Below are 10344 nucleotides of genomic sequence, written 5' to 3'. Positions count from 1 at the left end.
CATAATTTCATCATTTTTCATTTAAACCCATTTTTATGAAATTGATAAATTGAATTCATTTGCTCTGAATTCGTGCATATTTGTTGTTGTTATGATTGAGAACATGAATTGTATGATAATTGCATGTTAGTATGTGAATTAACATGTTAAAATGTGCATTTGTGGGTATATTGTGTTCTTGAGCAATTTTGATAGAAAATGAGGTTGAGATGTTGAATTGTGCATGAATTTGTGTTCATTAGTTGTTGTTGATGATTGTTGAACTGTTAGAATCAAAATTGTGTAACTGGAATCGTTGTTTATGGATTCATGGGGAGATTTGTGGTTATGATGGCGTTTTGAGAAAATTTGGTGAATTTGATGAAATTAGCTATGTTGTTGTTTTTAATGCTTGAATCATGTTTGTTTAAGTGTATTGAACCTGTTTTGACCCATAAACACTTTCTGGAAGTTGATTTGGGAGTTGGGGGTTTGAAAATTGGGATTTTGGGCAAAAATGGTGTGAAAACCCGAAACTTCTGCAAATTTTCGCAAGAACGGCGCTAATAGTGAAACTGTCTGGACAAGTTTCGCTAATAGCTAAAATTTCGCTAATAGCGAAATTGTCTGGGAATTTCGCTAATAGCGCATATTTCGCTAATAGCGAAATTGCCCAGAAACAGTTTTCTGTTTTGAGCTTTGGGGGACCAATCCAATACTTCTAAAATGTTTCTTTGGACTTAATTAACACCTGTTTATACCTTTAATCCTACTGGAACAAGATTTGAGTTGGTTTGGACTTGAATTTATGAAAATCTTCTAACTTTTGTGAAAACGGTCCAAACGTCAATTTTTCCAAAAACTCGTTTTCTCCGGAAATTGAAGTGGGATTAGAGTTGTATATTGTTTATATGATTTTTAAAACTGGATGTGATTGGTTATATCAAGTTTGAACTTGTTTTGCTTTGAAAATGGAAAATTTTGTGAAAAGTGAAAGAGTGAGACGAACTTTGAGTTTTTCTTGAATTCGTCGTTTTTGGCCGATGAAATGCTTATGTATCCTCTACTGCACCTATAAGTGACTTGTGAGAATACATGACATAGGCAATTGAGCTTGTAGGATTGGTTTTGGTTCATACTTCTATTATTTTTAAATGGTGACTTTTGGAGACGAACTTAGTAGAAATGATTCTTGATGCACTAAAGTCTTATGAATCTTTTGTGAATAGGTCTCATATGACTAAATAATTGTGTTTGAATGATTGTGGAAGGTTGAGAATGGTGTTTATAATAAATTGTTGTGTTATTCCATTTTACTTGATTTATGTGATGTAAATGGAAATGAATTGAAAAAGGATGTTGATGAATGTTGATGCATTTTATGTGAGATGTGAGTGTTGAATGTATGGGCATGATTTTTGATAATGCAATGTTGTTGAGTTGTTGAAATGTAAAAGGAGGTGTACTTTTACATTGTTTTGATAGTTGTTATGTTGGAGTTGTGCATTATCGAGTCATTGCTATATGTCCATGCATCATACCATGTTTGTTGTTGTTGTTGTTGTTGAAATGTAAAAGGAGGTGTACTTTTACATAGTAAGAGGAGGTGTACTCTTACTTAGATGTTCAGTTGGCATCTATTGTTGTTGATCTGGTACCACATGCATATATGTGTCAAGTCTAAGCGCATTGCATAAATTTAAATGTCAGATGGTTGTGTTTGTGATTGTTTAATGATGGGTGGTAAGTGTGGACTTGTATTGCTTATATGATTGAATGTTGATGTTGGACATGTATGTAAATATCTATGAACTCTTCTATATTTGTACATCTGTCCATTATGATTTGATTATGATTAATGTAATACTTACCCCCAGTGGTTTCGACCGCCTACCTGTCTGTATGGATGGGTAGACGTTGTGCAGGACTAGACGCTTGGTGAGTTTGCTTGTTGGATGTTTGGACGACGGGAGCTTTCTCCGTTGTCGTGTCAGTGTCGTAGTATCTAGGCTCTGATTAGGATTAGCGTCTGTTGGTCGTTTGGATTCTGTTGTTATGTTGTTGCTATTGTCCACTTGTCAGACTTGGAGTACTTTCATATGAGGATTTATTTGACCATGGCATGTATATGTTGAAGTTTATGATTTGAATTCCGCTGTGACCGTTTAAATATTATATATATGCATGATATCTTTTAGTTTGTTTTGAGACGTAGCATCTATTTCTAGAATATTTCTGATATATTCGCGCATTTTACCGCTTAATAGAAATAGGGTGTTACAATGTCCGTTCCGTCCGCTTTTTTCCGGTCCCAATGCTTTCCGACCTCTGAAGCTCACCCACGTCCATTCTCCCTGTCCCCCCCCCCCCCCCCCCCCAATTTGTGCCTCCCTGGCATATGGCCCCTCCCGACCCTGGTGACTCTCCACCGGCGAAAGAATCCGACGCGATGGTTTGCCACCGTCTCTCTCAGCTCGCACGCTCGCTCTCATTTTTTGATATTTAAGATATGGTAATTTTTAATTTGGACCACTTGAAGTATTGGTCCAACTTAGACCACTTTTTTATACCATTAGATTAAATCATCTCATCAAGTTTTATCATGGTTTACCTACACCAAATCTCCCTCCCTATTTCTCTCTCCCTAATTCTCACATTGCTCTTTCTCCCTCCTTATTGGTCACGTATTGTATATAATATTATAAAGGAACAATTTTTTTTTTTAATTTCCCAAAATCATGTTTTTATTTTGAAATTGGATGCCCAAGTAGTAGTTTAGCAATAAGATTGAATATCCACTTCTCATTTCAAACTAGTTAAATTAATTAAGAAAAACTGATTTATTTTATTTTTAATATTTTGTTCAAACAGTTAAATTAATTAAGAAAAACTAATTTATTTCATTTTTACTATTTTGTGGTTTTCCAGTTTCTATCCTTTAAATCTCTCAAGAATATCCAAAATTTCTTTATTCAATTTTTCTTTTATTTTCATTTACGAAACACAAAGGTAAGGTTAGATAAACAAATTTACATATTGAGTGTTCTTCAATTTTGTTTTTATTTATGTTGTTTGCGTGGTTGCAATAAAAAAAATGAAAGGGAAGAAGAAACCCACAACATGAAAATGGAACAACAATAAAAGTGAACATTGGCCTGTGATTCTTTCAGAGAGAGAAAAGAAATTGAGAGTGATTTGGCGTTGACAAAATATGATAAGCTTGGTGTACTGCTTTAATCTAATGGTGAAAAAAAGTGGTCCAAGTTGGACCAATACTTCAACTGGTCCAAACTAAATGCACCCTTTAAGATATAAATCTTCATTCCATTGCATACACCCTAAATTAGGGGGAAAGAAAATTGAAGGATCGGATGGAATGTGATGGAATGTGATGGAATGTGTTCCATTCCATTCATTTTATGCAAATCCAAACAATGGAATCTAATTACTTACCATTTTCCCTCAAAAAATTACTTACCATTTTATTCCATCTAATCCCACCTCATCCCATCAATCCAAACATAACCTAAAATTGCAACGACAAAAAATATTTTCACGGGAGTGCTCCATGCGGTCGAAGAAAACATCCCCTAGCTAAAATTACGAGATTGATTAATATCACAACTTAATTTTTGTGTTACAATAATTCTCCTCCATTTTAAAAATGTTCTTTTTTTTTAAAAAAAAAAAAAAGGACGTGTGTAGACGTCTCTTAATTGATGTCATATATATGTGTTCCAATATCATTTTTCTTCATGGACTTGTCTCATTTGGCTAAAGTCAAGTCTTGTAATATACACCAAATATTTCTATGGAGGCTAATGAGTTAATGTTTTTATCACTAAAATTGCAACCACAAAAAATATTTCCACTAGAGTGCTCCATACGGTTGAAGAAGACATCCCCTAGCTACTTCAAACAAGAGCACCGCAAAGGACTTCTGTAGATGTCTCTTGTTTGAACTTTGATGTCACATATATATGTTCCAATAGTTCCAATACTGTAACCAAAAAATATATGTGTGTTCCAATATCATTTGGTTAAAGTCAATTGTAATATACACCAAACATGAAGCATTTCTATGGATTATAATAAATTAATGTTTTTATCAATTATCGTATTTGGATTGATGGAACATAACGGAGTGGAGGGGAATGGAACTTAATGGAGTGGAATGGAATAGAGTGATAGTGATTCCATTCCATTATTTAGATATTTTACGACGTGACAAATTAATGTTTGCACTCGATTGTTTGGAAAATGGATGGAATGGAACAAATTATAACTTTTTTATTCCATTTTTACCCTAGCTCAGTTGGTAGGATAATGCATTATTATATGCAGGGGTCAGGGTTCGAACTCCAGACACCCTACTTATTCACCTTCTAAGGTGAATTCTATTCACTAGACTACGTGACCAAAAGAAACTATCATTATGTAAAATCTAGTTTTACTAAAATCTTATCTTCTTCAAAATTAAACATATGAGCAGAAAAACTTGTGTACTAGCTATCGTTGCCAAAATCCATACTTGAAAATGTTTTTGTAATACTATAAACAGGAAAGGTTGGAAAAAGGAAGAAACATTTCCACTAATACTACTATTTCCTATATTTGCATCCTTGAATATCATAGGCCAAGAAACACTCACGGAGAACAAGGAAACTACAAATTACAATATGAGTAACTCACGCATGCGCAACAATTGAAATAACACATGCATCAGAGCAAGAAATAGTCATACACAAACAAGAAAAAAAAATCACGCACAAGAAAAGGAGACACACATTTTGCAAAAGAAGAAACGTGAAATAAAGTACTTGAGAGGAAGAGGAAACATAGAATAGAGATAGGGTAAAAGAGTAATATTTAAGATATAAATCTTCATTCCATTGCATACCCTAAATTAGGGGGAAAGAAAATTGAAGGATTGGATAGAATGTGATGGAATGTGTTCCATTGTGTTCCATTCCATTCATTTTATGCAAATCCAAACAATAGAATCTAATTACTTACCATTTTATTCCATCTCATCCCACCCCATCCCATCAATCCAAACATAACCTAAAATTGCAACCGCAAAAAATATTTCCACGGGAGTGTGCTCTATGCGGCCGAAGAAAACATCCCCTAGCTAAAATTACGAGATTGATTAATATCACAACTTAATTTTTGTGTTACAATAATTCTCCTCCATTTTAAAAAAAGTTCTTTTTTAAATAAAAAAAAAAGGACTTGTGTAGACATCTCTTGTTTTTTTTTTTTTGTGGTGGTCAGGGTTTGAACCCCAGACCTTGCATATATTATGTATTGTCCAAACTAACTGAACTAAACTCACGAGGACAGACATCTCTTGTTTGATGTCACATATATGTGTTCCAATATCATTTTTCTTCATGGACTTGGCTCATTTGGCTAAAGTCAAGTCTTGTAATATACACCAAATATTTCTATGGATGCTAATGAATTAATTATCGTATCACTAAAATTGCAACCACAAAAAATATTTCCACTGGAGTGCTCCATACGGTTGAAGAAGACATCCCCTAGCTACTACCAAACAAGAGCATCGCAAGACTCAATTTCTAAAACGTTTACTCGGTTTTCTACGCAAAATAACTTTCATTCATTGGCTCAATTTATTTTCTTAATTTCTTTTAAATTAAAGGTAACTCTTCATTCAATTAATTTGTTAAAGTAATTTTTTCAAAAAAAAAAATTACTTTACTCAAAATAAATTCTAACAATTGCATAACCAAATTTAGTTTATGGGGCAAGTGGTTTGGACCAATGTTTTAAAAAACTAGATTTAAACAATTAATTGAATTGATAGTCATTCATCAGTTCAATAGAATCAATTCATTGGAAGTATCAATAGAATTGCTTATATTTTTATTTTAAAAATTGCTTATATTTTTATTTTAAAAAATAAGAAGAATGTAAATATGTTTGATATTATCAACTGCAAATATATATATATATATATATATATATATATATATATATATATTTTCTTTATTTTTGAAAGTTCGTAATTGAAATTTACCATTAATTTTGATGATCTGATTCTCAATGTGCTTGTGGACATTGGTAGAAAGAAACTACAAATAAATACATGAAAAGTGAGTTTTATTGTCAAATAACTGTCAAATACATTATTATATAAAATTTTATTTAAATAATGTTGTTTTATATAATTAGACATTACACAATTTGGTGCCAATTTCGACGTAGGATGTATAGAGAAAAAACTTAAATAAAAGGTACCTTTTACATTTGTTTAGACGCAACACTGATGTAAATTTATGACGGTTGAAATTGATTTTGTAGTTATAAGTGACCTAGTGTAAAACTGATGTTTAAAGTTAAATATGTTTAATTTTGAATTTTTTTACGCAAGATTAAAAATAAGTGGAAAATATCCCTTTGTACAACATCTCTAATTCATTAACATTGATATCCTATGAAGTGTGCTTCTAAAATAGTGAAGTAAGCGTATCGTATATGTATATGGTACGCGTTTGATGCTTGTCCGATACTTCAGTTTGTTTTATTACTAGTGTAACTCCCCGTGCCAAGCACGGGATACATTTTATTTAAAATTCTTTAACGGGTTTTACGCAAAAATAGGTTTTCAAATATTTTTTTTTAAGGAAGGTTTTTCAAATATTATTTGATTTTTTTAGTTTGATTTCATTCCAGAATTTTGACATTATGTTGTACTTTATCATCATATTTAAAATTGAAACAATAAATCATTGATTATTGAGACCAAAAAGGTTAAATTTTATAAAGATATAACTATTTTAATAGTGATATAACAATAAAGATATAACTATTTTTATCGGAGTCTCCTTTTTAAATTCCCTGAAGATAGAAAAATAGTACATTTAAACTGATATATCTTCAAAATTAATTGACAAATAATTAAAATAATAATTAAATATTATAATGTGCTATATATTTAAAATGAAAAAATAAAAAAAAATTAGGTTCACCCATTCAAATTCAATTCAATGTTCTTGGAATATATCTCTGTTCTTGTAATGTATCTTTGTATTCTCTTTCAATACCTACCAGAGTTGGTTTAATTTCTTTCATTTTTAAAGGCTCACTTAAGTATAATTTCTTTTATTGAATCCTTGTTATTTTTAGTGTGGAGGGAGTGTGGAAGCTAGGAAAGTCAATTGGGTTAAGTGGGATAAGGTGTTTCTTGGTCGATATAGTTGTTGCTTGGAGGTTCGTATAGTGCAGAATTTTAACTTATCTTTGTTAAGTGAATTGTTTTGGATGCTAATATGGATCAATGAGTTTGCGGTTTAAAGTTTTAGCATATTAGAATAGGTTGGAGGGAGTTCATGTGAAGAGTGGGGACAGTTAGGCATATATGTGGTAGAAACACTTCCATAGTGCTAAAATAGGGGCGGAGATGGGGATTTGAAATTGGTTTGATGACAACTTGATGATAGTGGATAGTAATGAGAAAAATACACTTTTTTGCCATGATTCGTGGTTGTAGAGTGGTCATTTGTGTAATATATTTAGAAGACTTTTTTAGTTATCTCAAAATAACTATGTGCCATTTAAGGAGAAGCGTAGGTTAGAGTCGGATTGGGTTGAAACGATGTCATATAATTTTTCTTAGCAGGAGGTGCAGGGGATATATTGTTGTGTTGTTCTTTGTTGGACAACATTTCTTTTAAGGCTAGCGTCATTGATAAGTGAACATGGAAAATTGATCATGGTGAAAGGTACCCTGACAAAGGGGTATATCATCTGATGATGCAGGTGGAGCATGATGAACCTATGGCTCTAAAAAAATCTCATTGGGAACAAAGTAGTTCCTCTAAATGTCTCTCTCTTTTCGTGGAGGCTCTTGACTAACTGAATGTAATAAAGGATGACTTAACTTGATGAAGTATTTTAAATATGGACTCATTTTTTATGTTCTGACAGGTGTGAGAAAGAGGAAAATGTTAATCTTTTTTATTTTTAGTGTGAATTCTTCGATAATATTTGACGACATAATATTCTAAAGTGGTTGGATAATTATTGTGTTCTTCTCATTAATTCCTGCGAGAGTACTCTTAATGGTTCTCAACGGTTCAAAAAAAAGGTTTATTTTAGTTTTTAGTTGATTTTGTTAACTTGCATTTGGATTATTTGGAAAGACATAAATTCATACATTTTGTCACAAGAACCCGTTTATGGTGTTGTTAGATAAATTTATAATTCTCATTTAATGGTGGCAAAATGCTAAGAAATTAGTTCGTATTTTGAGTTGCAATGTTGCTTGAATAATCCTTCTACTTGTCTTGGTTATTCTACCTCATGATTTGGTTCTTTTATACCTATGCATCTTGAACTTTGTATTTTCCTTTGTTAGACACATCTTGTGCTTGAAGGATTTTTAATATAATTGATTTGACATCTTCATACAAACAAAATCCACCTTAGGCAAGACACCAACTACATCAATATATAATATCTTAAATGTTAAGTAACTTAACACTAAAATTTTCACGTTGTTAGAAAAGGGGTGGGGATAGGGGTTCAAAATTATTGTAATGATAAAAATATGATTCAAATATATATATATATATATATATATATATATATATATATATATATAACCAAACAATTACATTGATGGTTATAAATTATTACCTTGAAACAATTTAATTTTTGCCAACATAATGGCAACAACAACATTTTGAGATTCACCATAAGATAGAAAAGAAATCAACTCTTCAACATACTCTCCAAAAAGAGTACATTTAACGTGATACCTATTCAAAATTGTCAAAGATTATACAAATATTAATTAATACCATAAACATGTTTTAAAAAATACACTTACAAAAAATCAAGCTGACCCATTTGACTCTAGTTCAATGACATTCATCTTAATTTTTCCACTGTCTCATTGATATTCTCTTTAAACACACACTCCAGCCATGACTCCAATTACATTAGGTGCATGTGTAAACGAATACACGTTTGTTGGGACCAAAGCAGCTTTAGATAGTTTGACTTTTGTGTTGATTGTGAAATTTAGTTTGTATTCGCTGCGTAATGGTCGATACGAACCACTGTTGCAAGCAACGTCAAATGAGAAAATCGTGAACACCATTCCCTCTTGGAGCGGCTCCTTTAACTTTTAGATCAATGTTCATCGTATAAACGCACCAATTTGATCATCCTAGATAAGAAAGATTAAAACACTATACTTTAAACAAAAACAAACAAAAAAAAACAAAAAACAAAAACGATATGAAAAAAGTACATTTCGATCCTTTAGAACCAACTCCATGGAAAATGGTAGTTTTTTATTTTCGTAGTCTTGAAAAAACCAAGCACGAACAACCCTCACAACCAATGTCCACGATTGTTTTCTTGGCGAAACATCAGAGATGAAGTCGTGTTTCGTAGACATTTTTCATTGCAATAGAAAAAATTACAGAAATAACTTAGAATATAGATATCAGAGAACCCGAGAATAGAAAAAGAAGAACTATATTTTGTGATTCTTGTGTACTCGTACCCAAAGGCGCTACTATTTATATAGAAAAATAGTACCATAACGGTTAATATCTATTAATTATTAATTTGACCGTTTTAAAATTAATATTATCAACGTCTTTAATATTATAAAATGTGCATTAAACGATTAGATTATATTTCATGTAACCTACAAAAAATTAACTTCATAACATTTGAAATTTAATAATATCTTATTAATATTAAGTAATATAATTTTGTAACGAATAAATATTAATTATATAACCTTAAAAACTAATTACTACAATTAAACTTTTAATTAGTAGGTTACTGTAATAGTGTAACGGACAAAAATTCAAAATATAATTTATTCAAGTTATTTATTATAATTTTGTAACCTACCAAATTTTTAATATACCGTATAAATGTTAATCGAATACTAATTATATTAATAATTATTTGACTATAACGTACAGATTTTTAATGTAACATATAAATTTTAATCAAAACAATAATTATATTAATAATTATTTGATTGTAATGTTCCAATTTTTTAATGTAACATATAAATTTTAATCGTAACAATAATTATATTAATAATTATTTGATTGTAACGTACCAATTTTTTAATGTAACATATAAATTTTAATCGAAACAATAATTATATTAATAATTATTTGTTTGTAACCAACTATGTATTTTATGTACAATTTAATGTTAAAGAAAAAACGGTTTTTAATAATAATTATAATTATTAAGCTTGTATTAAAAATAAGGAGAAATTTTTGGAACTAATGCCAAGTAGGATTTTGTTGAGGTGGACATCTTTAGAGGAGAGGATTTTGGAATAGGTTATTTCTAAGA

This window comes from Medicago sativa, chromosome 5, assembly GCF_051527215.1.
Source record: "Medicago sativa cultivar Bolivia chromosome 5, Bolivia_mono, whole genome shotgun sequence".
NCBI lineage: Eukaryota > Viridiplantae > Streptophyta > Magnoliopsida > Fabales > Fabaceae > Medicago > Medicago sativa.
This window is presented reverse-complemented; position numbering follows the sequence as displayed.